Raw genomic sequence first — 26,375 nt, forward strand, 5'->3', positions numbered from 1 at the left:
TATCCAATACATTCCCTACTGTAGCGCCCTCTGGAGTTGGACTATTAGTTTTTACCCCTACGCAATCCAATGCCTTCCCTACTGTAGCACCCTTTGGAGTTGGAATAGTAATTTTAACCCCTACGCTATCCTTGGATTATTAGTTTTTAACCTTATGCTATCCAATGCTTTCCCTACTGTAGCGCGCTCTGGAGTTGGAATAATCATTTTTACCCCTACGCTATCCAACGCTTTCCCTACTGTTGCCCCCTCTGGAGTTGGAATAGTAATTGTTACCCCTACGCTATCCAACGCTTTCCCTACTGTAGTACCCTTTGGAGTTGGAATAGTAATTTTTACCCCTCGGCTATCCAACGCTTTCCCTATTGTAGTGCCCTCTGGAGTTAGAATAATAATTTTTACCCCTACGCTATCCAACGCTTTCCCTACTGTAGCGCCCTCTGGAGTTGGAATATTAATTTTTATCCCTACACTATCCAACGCTTTCCCTACTGTTGCCCCCTCTGGAGTTGGAATAGTAATTTTTATCCCTACGCTATCTAACGCTTTCCCCACTGTTGCATTTTCTGAAGTTGGAATAGTAATTTTGGGTGTTACGCTATCTAATGTTATCATTACTGTAGTTTTTCGGGGACTTTGAATAGTAGTTTTATTTATTTAGCTATTTAGGGCCCCATTAGGATGACGGGCGGACATTGTCCGCCCGCCACCCTATCGTAGAACGGGACCGCCGGCCATAAGGGCGGGGGTCCCGTGGGGGGAATTAGGATGTGCCCGCCACAGTGGCGGGCACATCCTGTAGTTTTTGCATTGTGGCGGGCGGTGCACTCTGCACCGCCCGCCAAAATGTAAAAAATGCTGTTTTGCATTTGCATATGCAAAGCGGCAGGCACCGCGCGGTGCCTGCCGCTTTGAATATGCAAATGTGGGGGGTACCATAGGTACCCCCCATGTGCCCCCCAGACAGTGGCGCCAACCTGGGGGCCCTGCAGGGGGCCCCGCAGCAATCACCGCATGCCTTTCCGTGGCGGCATTGCCGCCGCGGAAAGGCCTCTGGTTTTTGCCATTGTAATATGGCTGGCGGTGTCCATTGGACACCGCCACCATATTCATCTATTACCGCCGCGGTCGCAAGCCGACCGCGGCGGTAAAGTGGCGGACGGTCTTTCCGTCCGCCGCTGTCCCCTCCGCCATCCTAATCAAGCGGAGGGGAACACGAGAGTGGTTGTCGGGCGGATTGCCTCCGCCTGGGTGGCGGTGGCCACCGCCACCCTGGCGGAGGCAATCCGCCCGATATCGTAATGGGGCCCTTAATATTTTTATTATTTTTTTGATAATGTAGTATATTATTAATTTTAAAAATATTGAAAGTATATATTTTGTTAATTTATTACATTTATTAAATATAAATATTTACTTTTTATTTATGCTATTTTTTTATGTGTGTAGATGTATTTGTAATTTATATTACTTTTTAATAATTTATAAGTTATTAAAATAATTATTAAAACTTATTATTAGGTAAGTATATATTATATTTTGTATGTATAAGTTCAATTAATGTTATATTATTGTATATGTATTATTTATTAATTTTAAACATTATTAAATATTTTTAACTATATTTATTTGGTTTATAAGTATTATTTACATTATTTTACATTTTTATTTGATTTATTTGTAAAACGATATTTTTAATTACAAAATTTTTAACTTCAATATTTTTTTTTCGTTATTTTTTTTACTTATCATGTTGTAGCTAGGCTGTGGATAATCTTGCTTCCGATATTCCAACGTCGATTTTTGTGTAGGTCGATATTTATTCCGTCAATATTGTGTCAGTGATCCGTGGCATGCACCTCTGAGACTGAGCATATACTGGCGTACCATTGCTCTTGGCTTCAGAAACATTTCTATGTACAAGATAAAAATGTTACTGAAGCTAGGAGCATTGGCAGACATCGTGTATGCCTCTCAGAGGGCTAACAAGACTTTCTTTTACTGTTAATAAATGCTTTGGCAAGCCCCCGAAAAGAGAGTGAATGGCCTGGAAGGGAGTAAGTATCCTGTAATTAGTTGAGAAGTGGGGTTTCTCCACAGAAAACAGTACAGTTCACATTCGCAAATGCACTTCTGCAAAGTGTTTTCACATTTGTAAATGTACAGCTTGTATGTATATTTATGCATATGTTACTGCTTATACAGAGGCTGTGACAGGTGCAGATTCCCAGGAGGATTCCTGTAATTTTTTGGTCACTTCCCGAAAACTCATAAATCTATCCAAACATCAGCATAAACCTATGGATGAAGATTTACATTGTTTTTTGTGAATCGGGACTAGGACCATTATATGTAGGGGCATCATAGGTTTGCTCAATCGAAATGTAAGCAACATGAATGAAACAGTATCCTTTACCCCTCAACCATGGGGATGAGCAATCAGAGATGCTTTTAAGGCATGAGCAAAGGCAGCTTATCAGAGGCCCCGTAATAGAGTTAGCTCTGTTCTGCAGTCTTGCCATGATTACCTTCAATAATTCTTAAACAGATGTTATTGATTACCGTTTTCCTGTCATTTATTTTTAATATGTGTGAGGGTGCATGTGCTCTATTACACAGTCCTGCTATTACAGACATTTTGCAGAGAAATGCCATTTACGTTTCATGGAACATTGCTTTGAGATCAAAACAGGACCTCACATATGAGAAATGGGAGGGTGTCACAGAGATTATTTCCATTAATATCAGTGAGCTGCTGCTGTGTTGCAATATTGAAAACACACGTCACCATCCTTTAATATTGGATGTATGTAAACACTTAGGGGTCCATTAGGATGGCGGGCCGGGGTCCTGTGGGGGCCATTAGGATGCACCCGCCACAGTGGCGTGCGCATTCTGCATTCCTGACATTGTGGTAGTTGGTGCACTCAGCACCTCCTCCCACAATAATAGGAAGGCATGTTGTGCACTTCCATGCACAACAAGGCATGTCCCAGCACACATCCAAATGTGGCTCGCGGTGTCTAACAGACACGGTCACCATATTGAATTTTTTTTCCGCCCGGTCGACTTGTCGACGGGGCGGAAAAGCGGCAGACGGTCTTTCTGTCCGCCGCCGACCACCCAACCATTGTAATATGGCGGGGTCTTTGCTGAGAGGATGGTGGGCGGATCGCCCCGCTGGGCCTGCGGTGACTACCCCCAGCCTGGCGGGGGCGATCCGCCTGTCATCTTAATGGGGCCCTTAGAATTTGAATGAATGCTCCTGTGCCCTATCAGGGACCTGGTCAAATAGGGCATGAAACAGCTGAAATGGAATCATATATTCAAAGCTGTTCCTAGTTGGGCCCCATTGAATACGTTTGGCCCAGGGCCCCCAAAACCATAAGATGTCAACGGGGGTGTGTGTCAGTAGGGCCTAGCTTCAGAAGCATAACATTTCTATCTTGTAGTGTGCCAGCAGAGCCTAGCTTCAGAAATATTTCTATCTTGTAGATAGATGTTTCTGATGCTAGACCATGCTGGCATGTACCTCTGAGAAGCGTACAGCCTGCTGCCAATGCTTCGCAAAGGTGCATACCCGCAGGGTCTAGCTTCAGAAACATTTGTATCAGATGTACCTGTACTTGAAAGAGTATAATGGTGCAATCTCAGTGCTTAGGTTTATCTGTGTAACTGCAGAGGAACTGCCTTGTCGGACTGCTCGTTGGTAAAAAAAAGGCTAATATTAATAATATTTGCTAATAATATATATTGTAGGTAAATTAAATTGTTGATTGTGGACCACAGAGGTTCGGGTTCTAATCATTTTATGACTAGGTAAACAAGTTGAGCGAACTCAAGCAGCCCATTGACCTTTCTTCTTTTGCTTCCCACCCTGTGCCTCACCAGTGTCAATTAAAGATGTTGCAGACTCATGAAGTGCATTGTTACTTTCAAGCAAGTATAGAACACTAATAGAATGTTATTTTTGTAGCACAGGAATAAACATCAGTTATTGCGTTTTATGTGTTTCACTTAAATGACAGTCGCAGCACCATCTGAAGCCTTAGGCTTTAAATATTGCAGTATCACATGGTGCCACTGTCAACTGCTGTTCATTCCTGAGCTCGTTACAAAAAAAACATTCTATGATTAGCTTCAGTTCAGTGCCTGAGCTGGTGAAGTTGCTTAAATTGGCACTAATCATCAGCACCATAGGCCCACTTCCAGAATATGAAAGTCAGTGTGCAGCCATTGGGTGAAGGTCTTTGGTGTAGTCTGCAATGATTTAAGGCTGTAGTGAAGCTAGAACAATTCTAAGAGGGGGGTGCTGGCATCAATGTTGCATGACTGACTGAAATCATAGGGACGGTGAAAATTACAACGAATAAGTGTTTCATAATTTATGTGCTTGGCTGCCACTACTATATGTTATATTTTTCTTTTCAGCATCCTGGTAAAGGGCGGCGCACTGTATATAGTTTTTGGGCAAACAACTAGAGAGTCCTGTACAGAACACAATGGACACTGCTGCTCTTGCACCCCCACAACCCAACCTCAGTTTTTAAGTTAAGGAAACTGTTGCCATATTTTGTTACATGGTATTTAAGAACTATATATTTGCTCAAAATGCTGGGTGAGGTTTGTGCGCGTTAGTATCAATTCGAGGCAAGGCACTGTGTAATCAGAATTAAAAGATAGATTGGAATGTAGCGAGTTCTATTGAAAACAATGAAGTGGTTCAGGGTTTATAATGGCAGGCGTAAGCCATCAGCTCCAACTTCCCAATGTTTGTCTTTCTGTTACTCCCTTTTTAATGTAGGACCCTTGGTGGATGGATTGTAATAATAGCTTTATAGTCCAGCTGGCTTGGGCTATACCAGTTGTTAAATGCCCTCTCCCTTGCCTTGTTATAGGCCTTCACCTGTCACATGATACATGTCTGCTTCAGGGACTTCAGCAACTAGTCTGGCACACATAGGCAGCAGGCAACAAGGCTGTATTTTTAACAGTCATGTAGTGCAAAACTGGAGCTGTTGGAGATATATTGTGATAATGCAAAAGATATGTATTTATACAGAAATCGGATTTTTTTGCATTAAACTCGATATATTATACTTTGATTATTGACAGGTAACTTTAATATCGGTAAGATACTATGAATACTGTAGAGCAGCTACTTGCAAGATCATTCATTGGACTGAGACTTGAGGATAACCCAACTGTAAATTGGTTAGGACGTAACCAGCCCGACCTAAAACTACAACAAAGTGCTCAAGACAAAAGGAGGACTTACAGACCTATATTCTCAAACAACTGGTACACAAAAGCTGATTGGCTTACAGGGTGTACTTCAACAAATTCTCTGTCCTGCTTCCCCTGCTTGCTGTTTGGTGATGACATTCCTCGGACAGAAAAAGGAGCAATTGACTTGAAGCATTTGTCAGGCAAAAGAAACAAGCATGCACACACAAGAATCCATATGGAAAACCTGACCAGGCTGGGAATGTTGGGAGACACACCAAGTGAAGCCCACATAAGCGACGCATACCGCAAATCAATACAGAAACACAATGAAGTAGATGATAGGAATAGACACATACTGTCAAAAATGATTGACTGCATTCTTTTCTGTGGTGCTTTTGAGCAGGTATCACAAGGGCATGTTAAATATGAAAGTTCCTCAAGTCCTGGTATATTCAGTGGCCATGTGGATTTAGAATCACTGGTAGAATATCGAGAAGCTAAATAACGACCTACAAAAATATTGGTGACAAAATATCGACTACCAGAATATCGAATTCCTATCTACAAACAGGTAAGTACAAAAATATTGAATCCAAAATATCGTTGTAAATAATATGTAGGTAGCCAAATAACGGTCGGTAACGGCCGAAAATACCAAATTTTGGCCATTACCGACCGGTATTTGGAGAATGAGATGTAGGGGCCCAAAAAAGTCTGATTCGGTAAATACGAGTCAGTAATATACCGAATCGGAATTTACCGAATCTGAATTTACCGAATCTTAATGTACCGATTCGGTATTTACCGATTCGGAAATTACCGATTCGGAAATTACCGAATTCTTATTTACCGAATCGGTAAATAAGAAATGGTAAAAAATTAGTTTTGAGATATAGGAAACTTCTAAAATACGAATTTCATGAAATTTGGTATTTAAGAGTCGGTATTTACCATGGATTGAAAGCAGGTGGTAACCAGGTGCAGGCTATCAAAAAGACCCCAAAATGCCACAATAACGGCATTCTACGTGATAGCAAGGCGGCTACGGCTACAGGCAGCAGGAGAGAGGGTCTGGCTAAGGGATGTGCGAGTCTACAGGCAGAGGATAACGCTATTTCAACTCACTGAGCCAGAGATCCTGCAAAGGTACAGGCTACACCCGCAACCCATCCTGGACTTGATTAGGGACCTGCACCAACTTTTGGAGCACCCCACACCAAGGGCCCATGCCATCCCACCTCATGTGCAGATGCTCTGTAGCCTATACCTGCTTGCCTCTGGGAGTTACTAGGGGGTGATTGCTGTGGTAGGTGGGGTGTCTCAGAGCTGCCTGTCCCGTTTCTTCAGGAAGCTCCTTGAGGCCATGATGCAGAGGATGCATCATTACATCAGCTTCCCTAACACACACATGGAACTACTCAAGACCAAGGCTGACTTTTATCAAATAGCACAGTTCCCACAAGTGATCGGCTGTATTGATGGCACCCACATCCCTATATGCCCACCTGCTGCCACAGAGTACATATACAGAAACAGGAAGTCAACCCACTCCATCAATGTACAGGTAATCTGTGATGCCAACAACATCAACACAGACATTGTCGCCAAGTTCCCAGGAAGTACCCATGACTCCTATATCTTTCAGAACAGTGGGATCTACACACGCCTGACAGCGGGGGAATTTGGCGAAGGATACCTGCTAGGTAAAACACTGTGACACACCCTGATAGATATTGCAGATGTATGTGTATGTGTGCATGTGAGTAATGGCTTTCTCATTTTCAAACAGGGTATAGTGCATATGCCACCCGCTCATTCATCCTGACACCCTACCTCAACCCTTCAACCCGCAGCCAGAGACAATACAACCAGGCACACACACCACTAGGAATGTTGTGGAGCGCACCTTTGGGCTCTTAAAAAGCAGGTTTTGCTGCCTCCACAAAAGTGGAGGGGCACGGCAGTATTCACCTATCATCTGCTGTAAGATAATTTCACCTTGCGCAATGTTGCACAACCTTGCAATGAAGAAGGGCACATAGGTGGAATTAAGCGGCTATGAGGACCACAATGATGAACATGCACTGCCTGACCCAAACAACGCAGGTGTTGCGCCTTCAACAGATGGCAGACAGAGGCGAGCAGAGATCATACAGAACTTTTTTTGAGTAAGTAAAGACACACAGACAGGTGGAGCATGCACTCAACATAGTTTAATATTTGGCACTATGCAGGTACTCAAAAGCACAAATTTGCAACACAACTGTCAGCCAAAAATAATGGTAGTCCTGGCTCACTTCCCCATTTAAAGGCCATGGAGTGTGGGCTGTGTTAGCCATTTCCGGGCATGCCTACCAGTGCCAGATGAAAGTGGCTGGCTTTCCTCACTGGGTTTGGGCTGTTGGCTCACCATGGCGCCTGCTGCTCCTCCGTGACTCAACAACTGGGGGGTTGCCATGCTGCTCCAACTGGTGCTTTCCTCACTTTCCGGTACATCCAGAGCAGCAGCTTGTGCCGTCTGTGCATTAGGCAGCACCTCTACAGCACTGGTCACCCTTGCAAGGCCCCTAGACACCTCATTGCTGCTGTGTGTCAGACCCTCTTGCATGTTGATGCATCGTCTGCATAGAAGGGAAGTGGCTGTGGCCAGGCGGTTCATTGCCTTAGTTTGTTGCTGCGCATGCTGCCTGTCCTTGCGCCTTGCTAACCTGTCCTGGTCCAGTTTAGTGCACAGAAGCTGCACCAATTGTGACATGTCCTGCGCACCTGTGACCATTTCCCGCATCCCTGCAGCCATCTCCCTCATACCTGATGCTATCTCTGTGTTCCCATCAACCAGTGCACGGATTCCCTCCCCAATATTTTCCATGTTTGCATTCAGGTTCCTCATCTGCCATTGCACATACTGGATGGCATTCCCCTGCATTCTTTGTATCTTCACCATACTACCCTCCATCCCACACAAGACTCTTGGACCCTCAACATGTTGTGCAGCACTGCTATCTCTGGACCTGCGGCGTCTGGTACCTGTACGGGCACCCTCTGCGCTGGACTGCTGTGTGGCAGTGCTTCCTTCTCCAGCTAGTGTTTGATTGTAATCCCCCTCCATTTCACCTGCTGATGTTTCCATCTCAAGCAGTGGAGGAACAGCATGCCTCCTGCTCTTTTGGGGTGCAGGTGTTGTTTGCGGCAGTGATGCAGGCAGTTCAGGTGAGAACAGTAGCAGAGGGGATCCTGACCGCTTTGGGTACGCATGCAGATGTGGAGACATTTCAATGTCTTGTGATTGTGGTAGTGGTGTTGGGGCAGCAGTTTCCTCTGTGACATTTTCTGCACTTGTGCCTGCCTCCTGGCTGTCATCCCTCTGTGGTGCAGTGCCTTCCTTCTCCCTGGTACGTCTGCAAGATGCCTCGCCTTTTGACATATAATGTACATTAACTCTGTGATACTGCCTCACTGCTTCTACAATTAAATGAATCTCACAGTAACACTGTACATATTGCCTCAGCTTGACTATGACTGATAAGTTTTGCCTAACTTGTTGCTTAGTGTGCTTTATGACATGGTAGGTCTTTCACTGACTACATGTCCCATGATGCTTTGCTCATGTATAGTGCTACCCTTACAGGAGTGGGGTTAGCTTTACCACATAGGAAAAAGGGAAGGTGAGGGGGTGGGGTGTTTGTTGTGCACGCGTCTTACCTTTTCTGGTGGCAGCTCTGGCTGAGCTGTCTGCATCTCCCAGTCCACAGACGCTCTCAGGTTCAATGGTGGACCCCACCAGTTCCTCCAGCTCAGTCAGGGGAGGTACACGGTTCCTCCCTCCTCCAGTTTTGTTTGCCTCTTTGTGTAGCTCTGCAATTTTTTTCTTTGTAATACTCCTTAGGTCGTACCACCTCTTTTTCAGGTCATCTATGTCCCTTGCAGTCACTCCTACAGCATTCACCTTCGTCTGTATTTCGATCCAAATTTTTCTTTTGGCAGATTCAGCCACAGTCAGGGACTGCTTTCCAAACAATTTGTGGTGTTCCTTAACCACCTTCTCCACTAGGACCTGCAGATTCATGGTGCTAAATTGTATTTTTCTCTTCCTCTCTGGAAGTTCCTTTTCACTGCTGCTTGCCAATTTACAAATTTAAAAGCACAAAAGTTTTCCTGTGGCTCAGGGACTCAGCTCTGCTTTCACTGCCTCTCCAGAACCTTCTAATTACTTTCAGCTGCCTGAGAGTAGCCACTTCCTGGTTGGGAGGGGGTGGGTGGTAGCACCTGATTGGCTAACTCCTAAGTTTTACTTTTCTTTGCTTTCCTATTCAGTATTTACCGAATCGAAATTACTGATTCGGTATTTACCGAATCGGTGTTTCCCATTCATTCCTATGGGCCAAAAGGCCCATAGGAATGAATGGGAAATACCGAATAGGTAAATACCGAATCGGTAAACACCGATTCGGTAAATTCCGAATGGCAGATACCGTTTTTTACCGAATCAGTAAAAAATACCGGATTTTATGCATACATATGGATTTCTGATTCTAAAAATATCGAATCAGTAAAATTCGGACTTTTAGAATCAATATTTTTAAATGACGTACATCTAGCCCATAGTTTGTTAAAATTTTCAAATTTTTCAAATGTCTTGATAGTAATGTAAAATTAATGAAATATTAAATATAAGTAAAACATACTTTAAAATAGTTAAATGACCTTAAAATTAATAAATAATTAATGTAATAAAAAATATGCATTTTTTTAATACATATATATATATATATATATTAACTTAATAATATTTAAAAATATTCAATATATTTAGTGGCGGATAGCGGGAGGGTAACATTTACTATTCCCACTCCACTGAGTGCAACAGTAGGGAAAGCGTTCGATAGCGGGACGGTAAAAATTACTATTCCTACTCCAGTGAGTGCAACAGTAGGGAAAGTGTTGTATAGCAGGAGGGTAAAAATTACTATTCCCACTCAAGTGAGTGCGACAGTAGGGAAAGCGTTGGATAGTGGGAGGGTAAAAATTACTATTCCCACTCCTATGAGTGCAACAGTATGGAAAGTGTTGGATGGCGGGAGGGTAAAAATTACTATTCCCACTCCAGTGAGTGCAACAGTAGGGAAAGCGTTGGATGGCGGGAGGGTAAAAATTACTATTCCCACTCCAGTGAGTGCAACACTAGGAAAAGCGTTGGATAGCGGGAGGGTTGAAATTACTATTCCCACTCCAGTGAGTGCAACAGTAGGGAAAGAGCCTGGATAGCGGGAGGGTAAAAATTACTATTTCCACTCCAATGAGTGCAACAGTAGGGAAACTGTTGAATAGTATAGGGGTAAACATTACTATTCCCACTCCAGTGAGTGCAACAGTAGGGAAAGTGTTTGATAGCGGGTAGGAATAATTTACTATTCCCACTACACCAAATGTAACAGTAGAGAAAGTGTTGGATGGTGGGAGGGTAGAAATTACTATTCCCACTACAGAGAGTGCAATAGTAGGGAAAGTGTTGGATAGCGTAGGGGTAAAAATTACCATTCCTACTCCAGTGAGTGCAACAGTACGGAAAGTAATAAGTTAATATTTAAATAAAAATAAATTAATTATAAATACCAATGCAAAATTAATTATCAATTACAAAATATTAATAATGTATTACTTATAAATACCAAGAAATAATATTCATTACAAATTAATTACCTATTAATAATTAATTACAACAAATTGATTTTCAATACCAAATACAATATAAGTATCAATTAATTAATAAAAAATAATTACCAATTAATTAAAATTAATTAACAATTGATAATTAATTAAAAATAAATTAATTATCAATACCAATAAATAAAAATAAATAATTACATAATTACAATTAAATTACTTCCCACCCTATTCCCCTATAAACCAACAATGCGCTACAGAACTAAAACGCCAAATTAAATTAAAAATACTTAATAACTCCTAAAAATTAATATTTAATTTGCTATATTAAATTACTTCCCACCCTATTTCCCTATAAACCCACAACCCGCTACGGAATTACATTACGCAAAAATTAAATAACATATAATTTGTTACTTTAAAAAAAAAAAAAAAAATACATTTAAAAAATATTACATACTTTTAACACATATACTAACACTTAAAACACTATAAAAAAATATATATTTTTAACAACTATATTATGACTGTCGATATTACTAACTTCTATATTATGAAAATCAATATTTCTTACCTAAATTTCGATATTCTGCACCATTATATTTTTACAATTCGATATTCTGTCCATTCTATATAAAAAGCTCGATATTCTGTCCACTATTGTGATGAGTCACAGTGGATTTAATAGCAAGCTTAGGCAATGAAATGGAAGCACATTTAACAAGTGCTACAGTCTTTAAGTACACCTCTAAAATGATACAAAATGAACTCTTCAAGAGTATGCTAGAAATTATGAGAAACTAGTGTCCAACAGATGAAAAACATAGACTTGTGGCTACACACCACTGATGTGGCCACTAAAAGACAGTCCGAATTAGTCTTTCGCTACCTTGACAATGACAGTAAAGTTGTGGAGAGGTTTGATCGTATCTCACATTTAAGAGTCTCTATTGCCGAAACCATTACTTCAGCTATTCTACTTGAACTGAACCAGCCTCAAAAACAAAAACTTATTGCACAAAGCTATGATGTAAATGTAATGTAATGTAAAATTTTATTTATATCGCGCAGCAATCGCTCCAATGGAGCATCTAGGCGCTACCTCCGGCAAATTACCAGATGACAAAGTGACTCAGAGTTGGACCAAATACAAAGGCAAGCATCAAACTAGAGTTCTGGCCATGCTATCTTGCAGTTTAAATATCCAAGTTTTTAGTTCTTTACGGAACTCTGTTTCTTTATCTAGAGTTCTCAGGGCAGGAGGCAGAGTATTCCAAGCCTTTGCACCCAATACTGCCAGGGACTTTCCTCCACGGGTTTTTAAACGAAACCTAGGAACCACCAGAGTATTGGAATTTGATGATCGTAGGCTTCTGGTTGGGCAGTATCTCTTGAATTTTTTCTGTAGATATAGTGGTCCTGTTTTGTGCATTGCTCGAAATGTTATAATCAAAACCTTGAACAGGATCCTTTTTACAATAGGAAGCCAATGAAGAGTTTTTAATGCCCCTGAGGCTGACAATCTTTTTGGCCATTTTAGCACCAATGATGGTACGAATGTGATGAGTGGAAGCCTTGGTGGAGTACAAAAAATAATTAGAGATGTGTAGCCTAATGCCCATTATGTACACTTTTATGCCCACCAACTTAATCTTATTATGCATCAGGCAGTGGCAAAGATCTCTGAGGCAAAAAACTCATTTTTGGATGTAGTTGGCATGGCAGAATTCTTCTCACATTCCCCCAAAAGAACTAAAGTACTTCAGGAAATTGTGACCAAAAGGATTCCAAAGGGATCCAAAACATTTGGAACGTTGACATACCTACAATCAACCTAATTTTCCAATAAAGGGTTGATCTTGAGAACTGTTTCGACGCCATAGAAGCCAATGCCTACTTTGAATTCAAATGTTGGAATGAAGCCCGTGGCTTTGATACAACCTCCCAAGACAGAGAGTTTCAGTTCTTTTTCTTTTGATTTCATGCGAGAATGCCTTGTGTCAACATCTTATACAGCCAGTTACAAAAACAAGAAAGAGATTTTGTTTTTGTGCTAAAAGCTACTAGCCTGTTTGTCACCAGCATGAGCAAAGTGAGAGATGGAGTTGACAATTTAGACAGCAGACTTCCAAAGGATTCTACTTTCCCCATCCGCAGGAAAACATCAGCAGTCCAGTCTGAATTGTAAAGGAGGTATGTGACAATATAATTGTGCATGCACTCGAATATTTTTATTTTACAAAATATTTGGTGTGCATTATTGCAAAGTGATCAGCTTGCAAAATATGATAATTCCTTCCATGAGCAAGCTCTAAATGAGGCTATGGAAGCATATCCCATGCTCGAAGAAAGAGGATTTGAGAACTGAGTTGACGGTACTGGACGGTATGAATGTATATCAGCAATTCACTGGTGCCATTTCTTTGCTGGCTATAACTCATTACTATTCCTATGACAACAGCAGAGTCGTAACTATGGGGGCCATTAGGATGGCGGGCGAACTTTGCCCGCCCGCCATCCTCAGGGTACTTGGGACTGCCCGCCATAAGGGCGGGGGTCCTGTGGGGGGTATTAGGATGCACCCGCCACAGTGGCGGGCGCATCCTGCATTTTTAACATTGTGGCGGGCGGTGCTCTCAGAACCGCCTGCCACAATGTTAAAAATGCATGTGTGCATTTGTATACACAAAGCGTCAGGCACCGTGCGGTGCCTGCCGCTTTGCATATGCAAATCCTGGGGGGTACCTGTGCAACCCCCACCTCGCCTTCACTCTGGGGGCCCACATGGGGCCCCCAAAGTGAATGAAAGTCCATAGGTTGCACACTGCTCCACCCACCAGCGGGTATACCCCTGAGCATCATGGCAAATGCAGTTCTTTGAAGTGTGAGCGCTTTTCGTAGAATCTCAAGTATAAATGCAAAGTTGCAGGCCAACTCTGGACACCGGTGTTTCAGGATTGTTATCCTTCATCAGCAGAGTTTAGGCAGTTCTTCGGGGTTTGCTGTGCAGGCTGACAAGTTTTATTGGGTCTGGTACCTCACACGGCACGCAGGTGCGTAACCAGAGCTCGTCAGCTCGTGTGGCTCAAGGGAGCTATATTAAGTGAAAGTCCATAGGTCGCACACTGCTCCACCCATCAGCGAGTATACCCCTGAGCATCATGGCAAATGCAGTTCTCTGAAGTTTGTGCCCTTTTCGTAGAATCTCAAGTATAAATGCAAAGTTGCAGGACAACTCTGGACACGGGTGTTTCAGGATTGTTATCCTTCATCCGCAGAGTTTAGGCAGTTCGTCGGGGTTTGCTGTGCAGGTTGCCAAGTTTTATCGGGTCTGGTACCTCTCACGGCCCGTAGGTGCGTAACCAGAGCTCGCTAGATTGTGTGGCTCAAGGGAGCCATATTAAGTGAAAGTCCATAGGTCGCACACTGCTCCACCCACCAGCGGGTATACCCCTGAGCATCATGGCAAATGCAGTTCTTTGAAGCGTGTGCGCTTTTTGTAGAATCTCGAGTATAAATGCAAAGCTGCAGGCCAACTCTGGACACCGGTGTTTCAGGATTGTTATCCTTCATCAACAGAGTTTAGGCAGTTTTTCGGGGTTTGCTGTGCAGGCTCCCAAGTTTTATCGGGTCTGGTACCTCTCACGGCGCGCAGGTGCATAACCAGAGCTCATCAGCTTGGGTGGCTCAAGGGAGCCATATTAAGTGAAAGTCCATAGGTCGCACACTGCTCCACCCACCAGCGGGCCCCCAAAGTGAAGACCGCCTGCCTTTCCGTGGCGGCATCACCGCCACGGAAAGTCATCTGTTGCAGCCCATACTAATATGGCTGGCGGTGTCTGATAGACACCTCCATCATATTATACCTTTTCCGCCCCGGTCGCAAGGCGACCGGGCGGAAAAGCGGAGGACAGTCTTTCCATCTGTGGCGGACCCCCTAGCCATGCTAATATGGCTGGGGGTCATTCTGTTTAGGATGGTGGGCGGATTGCCCCCGCCAGGGCGGTGGCTACCGCCATCCTGGCGGGGGCAATCCACCCGCCATCCTATTGGGCCCCTATGTTTTTCCACTTTAAACAGAATCAATACATTCTTAAGGAACATCATAATTATTAGCAATGCTCTCTAGAGAGACTTTGTCAAAAGAATCCCAGACTTTAATGTTCAAATCATTGAGAAGTTCATAGCTATTAAACACAGACCGGGTTCTTTTGTCTACAAAAAGTGAACAATACATTAATTCTAACATTTCTCGAATGCTGCTTGTTTGTGACCTGCTTAGCTGTTTGATAAATAATAAAATCTTTGAGGTACTCAGCTCTATTATCTCAAAGTCTGGTATGAAGCTCTATTGTTAGCCTGAATAAGAAGCTACCTATGTTATTCTATGGCATCTCTTTATGATTGTACTGAATGGACTTTCCCAATTGCTTTATTAACATTCTTGCTTTCTCAAATTAGCTTGAAAACGCACTATTTGCCCACTCCTTTTCCAAAATTTTCTCTGGCGGTTAACCTCCAAACGTCATTAAGTAACTCAGGCGTGCTCGCTCTGCTCGCAGAGGTGCGCTCCGCCACCAATTTCAAATGTCACCAGCCGCCACTGCAGAGTGGCCTGCCTGTGAGCAGCCCCCAACCATGGTGCCCCCTCACCCCATTGGCTAACATTGGTAACGTACACTCTGCATCCGGCCACTCTAGTTCTGCTGGTGGTGCCCATTGAGTGCCAACTTGAACCTTGGGGAAACTTGGTTATACATTAAAACCTTCAGTTCCAAACCTGTTTTACTCACCTGTAACTAACCACTTTGTTTGTCCCATAAGACTGAATGGAGGGTTGTCTCTGGAAATTCTTCTAAGGGTTGAACTATCTTGTACTGCTCTCTGGGAGGAACGAAAGTGAAAAAGGAGGGACAAAGAGGCAGGACTGACCACTAGCAAGTAAGGACTTTTAAAGGACTCTGAAACAAACAAATGAAATGGCTTTAAGCCCACAAAAGAAGTATATACAAAAGTATATACAAGAGGTCTTGAATACTCGACCTAAAACGGGTTTCTTACATTGGGTACTGAATGCTCAGCTTCGCTCCATCACATTATTATATTTACTCTATATGATATCCCATGCTTTATGTCTTAGATGTATGGAGCATAGTAGGGCAAGAGGTTGTGTCAATAACCAGGGAGGTGAACTGTGGTTCTACTGAATAAGCAGCTACCTACATTAATATCATATGAAATCTCTTTATTTATGTCATAACTACACTTTCACAATTGCCTCATTAAACTTCATGCTGTTGTAAATTTGCTTGAAAATACACCTTTTGCCATCTCTTTTAAAAAAAATTCATTGGGGCGCAACCCCACCAAAACCCCCTTTATAAAGGTTGTGCTCACTCACTTGCCATAGTGTCCTCATCAGGAAATATTACATCCCATTACTTTCAAATGTTACCAGCCACCACTGTGGCTGGGACCAAATTAGGGTCGGTTGGTGAGCACAAAAATGAAGTATTAGACCCAGATCTGTGACTGGAGATGAATTGTTCAGCATTCCGTGCATCATCTGTTTTTTTAGTTTTTGTCCCTTCAAAGGGGAAGAGTATGCTCACTGTGCTCCTGGATTAAAGCTGGCCAGGCTGAAGAAGGGTGGTACCCTGAAACCCAGGTCCCAGGATGCTTGTTTCCGGTCCAAAGAGGACCTGGTCTGGCAGCTCTGGCTGGACTGTTCCCATGCAGAACAACAAAAAAGTGATGCATTTAACATTGATCTGTGACTGGAGGTGAATGTTTGCATTGTTCAGCATTCCTTCTATCAGCTGTTTTTTTACTGTTTGTAACCTTCCTAACGTCTCGGGTTGTATAAAGACACTATTAAAGTACGAAATAGGGAGATACACAGGTAATCCGAGAATACTGATTTATTTAGCCTGAGGATTGTAAATAATAAGGCAAAAAGAACACAATAGAAATCCACTAATTTGCGGCTGTATCTCAGTCTTGAACACAAACAATAAGGAAAGTTATAACGATACCCATAAGCAGCCAGCTACGCAAGTCTTGTGCGTTCCAACCGTCCTCCGCATGAATACCGGTCCCGGTGTCCGCCAACGGAGGGCACCGTGCTGAGTAACAGCCGAAAATGCCGTTTGAAAGCTGTAACCGCTATGGTGCCGTGTATTGTCTAAGGCGTATCCCCCAATGCAAAAGGGGAGACTGGAATGCCCAGCCAGGCACTCTTCGGGAATTAAGGCTGCTTCTCTAGGGAGCCGCCGCTCTACCCAGGACAAAGGAACCTCAGGACAACGCTCCTCTTGCGTTTGTCTAGTGCCCAATAAACAAAGGGTATAGGGCGGAGACGCTGCAGACACCCCCTTGGTGTGCGTCTAAACTTCTGTCCAATTGCCCAAAATATCTTTACAGACGCGAAACACCTCCTCGGTGTGCGTCTGTACGTCGTGGGAAACTGCTTCCGCGATACGGGACCAAGACGCTGCTTTCACCTCCGTGGTGAGCGTCGAAGCAATTCAGGGTTTCAGCGTAGAGAGAGCAGCCGCTTCTCATCTACCAGGTTCCGCTCAAGGATTACAGGAAACGCGGAACTAAACGGCCGGCATGGAGTCAAAATATCCGACGCCTTTCCTCCATCCTCTTTATGGGCGGGTCTGTGAGCGTCCTGGCCCTATGCATGCTGGCACATGTGGTCCAGCGCGCCACTTGTGCGGGAGGCGAGGAGATCTTGACACTTTTAGAAAGTGGGCATTTCTCCCTACAAATAACTTTATGCAGCCTGACTCCAATCCAGGTCTAGGCCTGGGTGACATCTACACTTTGTGCAAACTTTCCAGACAATCATCACACATGAAGGGTTGAGTGTACAAGGTTACATCTGCACTCATCTGCATACTGATGATGTTCCTGGACTGGGAGAGGGGAGGGTGTTCACACTTTACAATTGTATAAGCTGTGTTCTGCTCACACAAAGGGTTGATTTACCCCCTACTGATTTCTGGAGCCAGGGCTAGGTTGAAAGGGGATTGTTGTGCACTTGAAAGGGCTCCTTTGAAGTCTCCCTTAGATCAATGAGATTTTGAGTATAAGTACAGGGGCTCTGACCTAATGAGAGCAGTACCCGCTGGACCTGGGAGGAACTCTGCCGGAGTAAAGACTGCTGCAATGAAAGGATTGCCACTCTGCTGGCATAAAGTCACCTTCTCTCTTTTGTGAGCTGCCCTGCTACCTGTTGCTCTCTGGCCTGCTGAAGATGGAAGCTAAACTTATCTCCTAGGACTCCAGATGGACCCTGCAGGTATGACTGGCTTGACCCCCCTGTGTAAAGAAAGCTCTGAGACCCAAAGGAGACTTTGATCTCCACTGCATATTCTTAACTTTCGTCATTTTTGATCATCGCTAAGCGGCTGGGAGACTGGTTGCATTCTGCACCGAGCTGTCACAGCCCTGCTCTCGCTGGCCACCTGCTGATCACATCTTTATAGAAGGTAGACGCGACGATCAGCAAGGGTAGGAATTTGTGCCGATCACCGGTTGCCAGTTGGCATCTTCATCGATGCACTACGAAGAACCCCCCTCCACGGTGTGACCCATTCAGTGAGGAGAGGCAAAACAAGCAGAGCTGAAAGGATCCCAATCCCATGCTGATTGGAGGCATCCCTTGGCAGTGCTGAGTTCTTCAGCTGCTCCACGAGAAACGCCCAGTGCGTCCCCCTCCAGCAGCACTGCAGCCACTCAGCGTACGGTGGCATACTTCAGATCGGCGTGTTTTGGTGCTGCCTCCCTTCTGGCCTGGAGCAAGAGGTCATAGACTGTTCGCCCCAACCCTATAAGCCTGTGCTAGGAGCTGTATGAGTTATTGTGGGTGTTTCTCTTAAGATAAACCGCACTCCCAAGAGACCACGGAAACCTCCCTCAAGGCACCGAGCTCAGTGGAACACCTCATGTGCCTGTGAACTGAACCGCACATACAGATATTCCTTTCTTTAGGGAATTAGAACGTCAGCACGTGAACCCAACAGTTCATTCTTTCTACCCTTGTTTACTCTGTGCATGTCCCCCGTTGGGACACGCTTTGAGGGAACATACTTTTCCCTCTGCTGGCATTATGGGCAGTGCTTTAAATGGAAAAAAATAAGTGCAGGTACTCACCAAAAAGAGCAGTGGGCGGAGTTAAGGGAGGAGCTAATGTGGGACAAGGGGCGGGGTTAGCTTTTTGACTTTGCCAAGGTTGTATGCACAAAACCTGCATGCATTGTTAGAATGTCGGATGTATCTGTCCATTAGTTATCTCACTAATAACTATATATATGGCACTTAATTATAAGTGTTTATTACTACCCAAAGTAGGCTTTTTTAGCATCCTTGAAATAAGAAAAGATGGAGGAAATAACAGCGAGGTTCTAAATATATGCCTTCTTGTTTGCAGGCATGTCGTTGCTACAGGGTCATAACTCACTAAGCTATTTTACAAGGATCTTAACTTTTGACCTGCAGGCAACACAAGGCTCTATGCGACAAAAACTGTAATGTTTTGATTTGTTCTGCATTCCGTCCATCAATTGTGTGTCTTTTGCTCAGTTTGTGCAGCACACACTATACATGGTAGTTATTTATCAAGATAACCATAAAGGAAATGTGACTTCATCAAATGTTATCCTGTGAAGAAAGGCGCAGCAAGATACTGTAAGGTGACCAGTAGAAGCTCCATAGTTTATTTTGTGAGTTGGTATGCGTTTGGTATGTGTTTAATTGTATGTGTGCATGTTGTATGTGTGTGTCTACCGATGGAATGTGTGTGCTGTGTGTCCGTGCTTGTGGTTTTCGCAAATGTTTGCATGTGCATGCTTGGGCATGAATGTTTGGTGCATTTACATCAGCAGTATGCACTCATCTATGTCCGTGAATTGCCATTATCGTTTGTGTGCATGTATCCGCTACTGTTGTGTGCGTCACTCACTACTGTGTTTGCCTATGGTGCTTGTCTATTTGTGGAATGTGTGTTTTATTTGTGCAACAGTGAAATCAAGCATTTCATGAACATTTGTTTTAAAAAAAAAAATTATAAATAGAAGGGTATCCGAAGAGTGTGTTCTTCTGAGTGAGCTGCGTTCATTCCTGTACTCACGCAGCCAGAGTTCAGTGCCTTCCCCCAGCTTGTTTTTTCAACCACGGTACACAAACACTTGTCACTTATCCAATATACGGAAACACGGTTCAAAACAAGATAGAGTTTTAGAAAATATCGATCAAGTGTTGTAATTTTCAGCCAGGGACACACTCATTTAATAAGTGCTGAAGAACGGTGCCCCCTCTCCCCCCCCCTTGGATCATACACACAGGGCAGACCGGGAGGGGTCCAAGGCCGAGAGGGGCAGGCCAGCTGGCGCCTGTCCCCAGGAGCGCTTAACGTGCCACTGATAGATAACACTTAAACCCACTTTTCATCTGTTCTGTTCACGGAATATTCAATCCTGAACAGTGCATCCCGCCGCCGCCCATTAGATTTTACAGCCCTCTCAGCCCCACTGTGAAGAACAATGGATCCGATAAGCACTCTGCAGACCCCCCTCCCTCCCCGCTCTGAAGACTTCAAAAGCACCTCACGCTGGTTCCTGGTGACAAGCGCTCCCGTGATTAATTCCATGCAGACAGTGCTTGTTAAAGGAGCTGCAGAGGTAGTGGAGGTGATAAAGGAGGCGCTGCCTGGGCGCTGCCTGGGCTGAAGTCCGGTCCCATGAGTACCGGTACTCTCTTCCTGCTCGGAAAAAGTGCCGGTACTCAAGGGGAGAAAAGGAAAAAGTGCCGGTACTCAGTACCGGTGAGTGCCGGCCCATTTAAAGCACTGATTATGGGAGAAGCCTCGACTGAGGTTATAGGTTAGGCCTGAATTAACATACCCTTACGAATAGGCACATGGGGTTTCCTATGGCCTATGTTTCACACCTAAATACACTTGTTTCAAGGTGGGCTCAGAAAACTACCATAAACCTGCTGATTGGAGCACAGGTGGGCTGGACCCTATGTTGTCATGTTTATATGTGGATTCCATGTGTTTATCATTACATAAATCTGCTTTGCCTACAAAGTATTTATGGTTTTCTGGTGATATGTTGACTCGTGTGTTTTTCTTGCTCTAATCAAACTACTACATTTGATGACCCAATATTATGTATGTTGTTTTCTTTTTTGCATTGTCAGGATAATGAGTACTATTGCAGCATTTGCATAATATGCACAGCCTTTATGATTCATGTTGTTTTGGTCCCAGTTTATGTATAATATGATATATGCTTTTATATAATCCTATGTGGAGTCTCTTTTGTAGTGTATTCATTGTGTTTCTGTGTGAGTGTGTTGCACAAATGCTTTACATATGGCCTCAGACGATAAGCTTGACTGCTCTGCGCCAAGCTACCCGATGGTGAGCATGTTATCTTTGGAATGTAACTTACTTTCCCTGACTAGAGTGGTGTGTTCTCCCTTGCTTATGTGCATACCCTAGCCAAGCAGAAACTCTGGGCCTCATTTATGAGGCTGTGCGTTACTTTTACGCCGCCCGTGCGTCACTTTTTGTGATGCACCAGTGGCGTAAAAAATGTGCCTTGTTGCGCCATATTTACAAAGTGATGCATCTAGGTAGAGGCGTCACTTTGTAAACCCCCGCGCCACATTATACCTGCGCCAGGTATAATGTATGCAAGGCGGGCGTTTTGACGCAAGAAAGGGTCATGGAAGTGGTGCAGTGAAATTTATAAGATTTCACAGCGCCACTTCTAGGACACAAATGCGTCAATTTCTTACGCCTGCCTCACAGCAGGCGTAAGATGACGCAGGCCCTTTCACATGGGGCTTGCCCCATGTGAAAGGACACATTGCTGGAGTTGCGTCACTTTTGTGACACACTCCAGCAATGCATCACTTTTGCGCCTACAGATGCGTCAGAAATACTGACGTATTTGTAACTCCTTGCGCCATGATGCGTCATACTGTAAATATGACGCATCATTGGTGTCACAAGGAGGGCGCAGTGAAAAGTCACGCATCGCTGGTTTCACGCAGCGATGCGTCACTTTTCATAAATGAGGCCCTCTATTTCTAACAGCCTGTATCAAGTCTGTGTTGTTTGAGACTACAATAGAGTGACCCCATGAACCATTCAGCCCAGCATGATCAGGATTGTCAGAATGAGTGTCATGGCTGATGTTACTGTTTCTTTCTTGAGGAGAGAGATATATCCTGGTGGTGCATGGGGGTGAGGGGGGGTTGTAGCCTATTTGAGACTTGAAGCTGCGTTACTACCTGGAAGGTTGTTTGGTTGAATTTTAACTCTTGCACATAAGTTTTTCCAACAGTACCAAGTGTTGAGTGAATTGAGTTTTGTGGTGGGCTTTCATGCAGTCCCATCACTGATGTAAGGGTTTTGGATGGTTGGGAATAAATGGATTACCATAACTTTGTCCGATGTTTGGGGAGTTATCAGGCTGGGCAGCCCAGATGCTTCTTCTGGTATTGTGTAAACTGCAGCTATAGGGTCCTTTAGAAATGAAATCTTTTGATTTGGCTTTACCTTTCCAAAATAGGACACCGTTGAAGTTTTTGAAGATTCCACTACCGAACTTTGCTCAGTTGATTTCGTTTGTTTGCTCTCTTTACTCTAGGCCCACAGACTGGTTGCTGAGGAGATTTTCTTGGCTTCATCTTTAAGCGATGTTATTCCTAGTGTTTTAACTTTAGGGTAAGTCCTTTCCTTTTTTAAATTGGATTTGTTTCTTTTGATTTTAATCTTTTTGATGACTTTCCAGGGGGTATTCATTTTTTTTATGCTTCTTGCTGAATCATCTACCGCCGCTTTCTCACTGGCCTTTCACGTCTCCCACAAAGACTGGATGGGTTAGGCTGTGAGGGCAGGAGCACGGTTGTATCTTGAGTTGTCTATCCGTGTGGTAATAGATCACAGGCTTAACATATAACCTATGAATACCATGTTATTGTTGTGCTTGCTCTAAGCCAGTTTAATTATTATATTTGTATTTTTATTTGTTTGATGAAATTTCCAGTAAACAGGGTAGAGATGAACCTAATACTACTCAGACCAGACTCCTTTTAGTTACGGCAATATCAAAAGTGATGGAAGTAATTCTGGCATCCACGTTCACATCAACGAACATTAAGTTGACCACTTGATGGCGTGTAGGGGTGAAAGCATTCTTCAGAGGAAGTGACGTGTGTTAATCTTAAAGACCTAGCCAGCTGCATGGGCCTTTAAAGAAACTTTGTAACAATGCATTTCCTAAACCCAATGGGGTGCTTAACCTGCACGGTCGCAACATTTGTCGGAGATGTCTTTTTGGTCACCCACGACTGCTCATTCCAAGTGGACCTACAGACACAGCCTAGTTGACCGCCTCTACTATTCACAGAGCTTGCCTTCGGGGCCACCGAGACTGTGACTACTGAACGGGGGAAAAAGGACCATATCTTGAAGGACAAGCTCACCAAACCCATTATCTCGCAAACTGAAGGAGACTCATTGTCCTTGGACTCAGACTTCACAGCAGACAACAGAGAAGCCAATGCCCGGATTACCCTCCCGTTCCAGGAGGCTCTCTTCACACGCATACGGGTGATCTTCAGACCCTCAGGACAGAACTCTCCACTGATCTTAAATAGGCTCACAGTGGCATAGATAACTTGGGCGACAGGGTCTCTACCCTTGAAGACCATAAAACAATTTGTGATGAGGAGTTTGACAAGCGTAAATATAAGGGACCCCCTGTTACTAATAGGGAGTAGGGAAATAATACTAACCCTCGGCGTAGTATGCGTAGTGGGGCTACGCGAAGCTACGCAAAGTTGGTGAGAAACTACGCCCACCTACGCACTTCACATAGCCCCACTACGTGCCGCATGCCCCCCTCCCCTACATTCCTAATTTTAGTAAATGGGCAAATAAAAATAAATAAAAGGCACTTACCTTGTCCGCTGCGTTCCGGGGCATCTTCTGCTCGTTCACGCCGCCGTCTTGATAACCAAAGCGCATGCGCAGCTACCCGCGCATGCGCATTTCTCTCGAGAAATGCGCATGCACGGGCGGGCGCGCAAAATGTGCATGCACGGGCGGCAGCGCAAAATGCGCATGCGCGGGCGGCCGCGCATGCGCATTGGTTATCAAGACGGCGGCGTAAACGAGCAGAGGAAGCCCCCGGGACGCAGCGGACAAGGTAAGTGCCTTTTATTTATTTTTATTTGCCCATTTACTAAAATTAGGTATGTTCGGGACGGCGGGAGGGAGGCGGGTGACAGGCAACTTCGCTACGCCCAAGGAGTGGGCGTAGTGTTGCCTGCTCGCCTACTTTGCAAAGGGTGAAGTAGGCAACACTACGCCCATGGGCGTAGCGAAGTCCTTCGCCCAGGGTTAAATAATACACAGTGTAAATTCCTAGGGCAACACCAAATTGATACAACTCTAACATTTCTATTCTAAGGAGAGACAAGGACAACATGTATATATTAAAAAGTACAAAAAATTGTTCTTTATTGAGAATTCTACATAGAATATATATTCATAAATGAGTCTAAAACAATTCACAAACACACCACATCCATGTCACCATTCATACTAAGCAGTCATTGTACATACATTACTGACAAAATGAACACCTGAAAATGTTGTCATTCAAAACATTATATACATAATCAAGGAATATATATTGCCATTATAATGTTTGTTTTAAACATGTACTGTGAGTATGGATACAGGCTTTTAACTTCCAGATTCATGTCTGTGTCACTGTGTGGCTGTAACTTCAGGTGGTTTCCTACGCACGTTTTGCCATAAACAAGTCTTCTTCAGGAAAAGCCACAGTAGATACAGGCAATATCTGGTAATATAAAGAACATAGATATGCCGTCCCTCCTAACATCACAATAAACAACAGTATAGATGACCCCATAGCACCAGTGGTGAAGAAGAAGCTTCAAAGCTAGGGCGTGAGAGTGACAAGAATGTGATAACATGCTACAGCAGGAAGTTCTCTACCTCCGACATCAGCATTTAGACTTACAAGCGCATGCTGGATTTAGAAAACCCCTCAGGTTGCAATAATATCAGCATTGGAGGTATTACTACTGGAGCCGAGGGATCTTATATCACACCGTTTCTTTCTGGGCTCTTCCATTTCATTATGGAGGTCTCCCCAAAAAAATGGAATCAAGCTTGACAGAATGCACAGAGTTGGCCCAAAGAGACCTGTCTCTGTTCCCTCGGCAGACATTTTAAATGTTGTCCATGAGTTCCCCTTCAAGCAGAATATCCTTCGAGCAGCCCAAGGCAGACATACAAAACAGTACGAAGGCTCTAATCCAACACCCTATCAAGATCTAGCTGCCTCTACCCCTCTGGAAATGTAGGCCCTGCCTCCTGGTGACCACCCATCTTCAATCCTCAGCATCTCATACTCATGGGGAAACCCCTTCCGGCTTGTCTTTCACCTTAACAATTAACGACATCAGCTTTGATCACTGGAGGAGGCTTGTCAACTATTGGGTATCGAGTACGCCCCCCCTGAATCATCTGCATCCAAGCGACGTGAGCGAGGGGCCGGTAGGGGCCACAGACGTTGCTCCACCAGAGCATTTCCTGCCGAAGCCGGGTGGGACGTGCAGAGAGCAGGGATGCGGGACCCCAGGCCACTACACACACTCTCAATATTTATATCAGCTGGGGATTCCACCCTGGACACTGACTTTCTTTGATAATATTAACACTGTTGTTTATTCTGTTTTCTTAATTCTTTTCTTATTTTGCTTTACTCACATATTTACTCCTACTATATTTCAGCCTTTCTGCACTCTACATTCTATGAAGCATGCGCAGACTCTTTCCATAGAAGACTATACCATACGTTATGAACTATCTAAACCCCCAATGAGGACCAAGAACTGCTCATCAGTCACGGGGTCACTGATGTGATGGGTACCCGGAATTGAATAGTGCTTCTAGTGGGGTGATTTGAATGTGGTCTTTGATAACGACCTTGACAGATCCACCCAGCATCCTGGTCAGGCTGGTGCCCTCTCATGGGACGGTGCACAATGATTGAACACCATGGCTCGGAGTAACATCTGGCGGGCTTTACACCCACAACAAGAGGTCAGACATTATATTCACACACACAAAATACATATGCCCATATAGATAATTTTGTAGTCTCGTCCAGTATCCAGGCTATGGTCTCTGGCTTTGGAGAAGAACCTCGCTCCCTGTCTGATCATGCGGCTGTGTCCCTCACTTTACGTTTTCCTCCACTGCATCCCCACCCAGAACCTGGCGACTCTCCACACTCTGGGAAACGCTGACTGGAGTGATTAGGGGTGAGATGATAGCAATTTTCGCAGCAGATCATAAGATATGTAAGGAAAATAAGGAGCATCTTGCCCCTCATGCCCAGGAGCTCGAGCATAATCAG

This window comes from Lissotriton vulgaris, chromosome 2_1 (assembly GCF_964263255.1).
Source record: "Lissotriton vulgaris chromosome 2_1, aLisVul1.2, whole genome shotgun sequence".
Lineage (NCBI taxonomy): Eukaryota > Metazoa > Chordata > Amphibia > Caudata > Salamandridae > Lissotriton > Lissotriton vulgaris.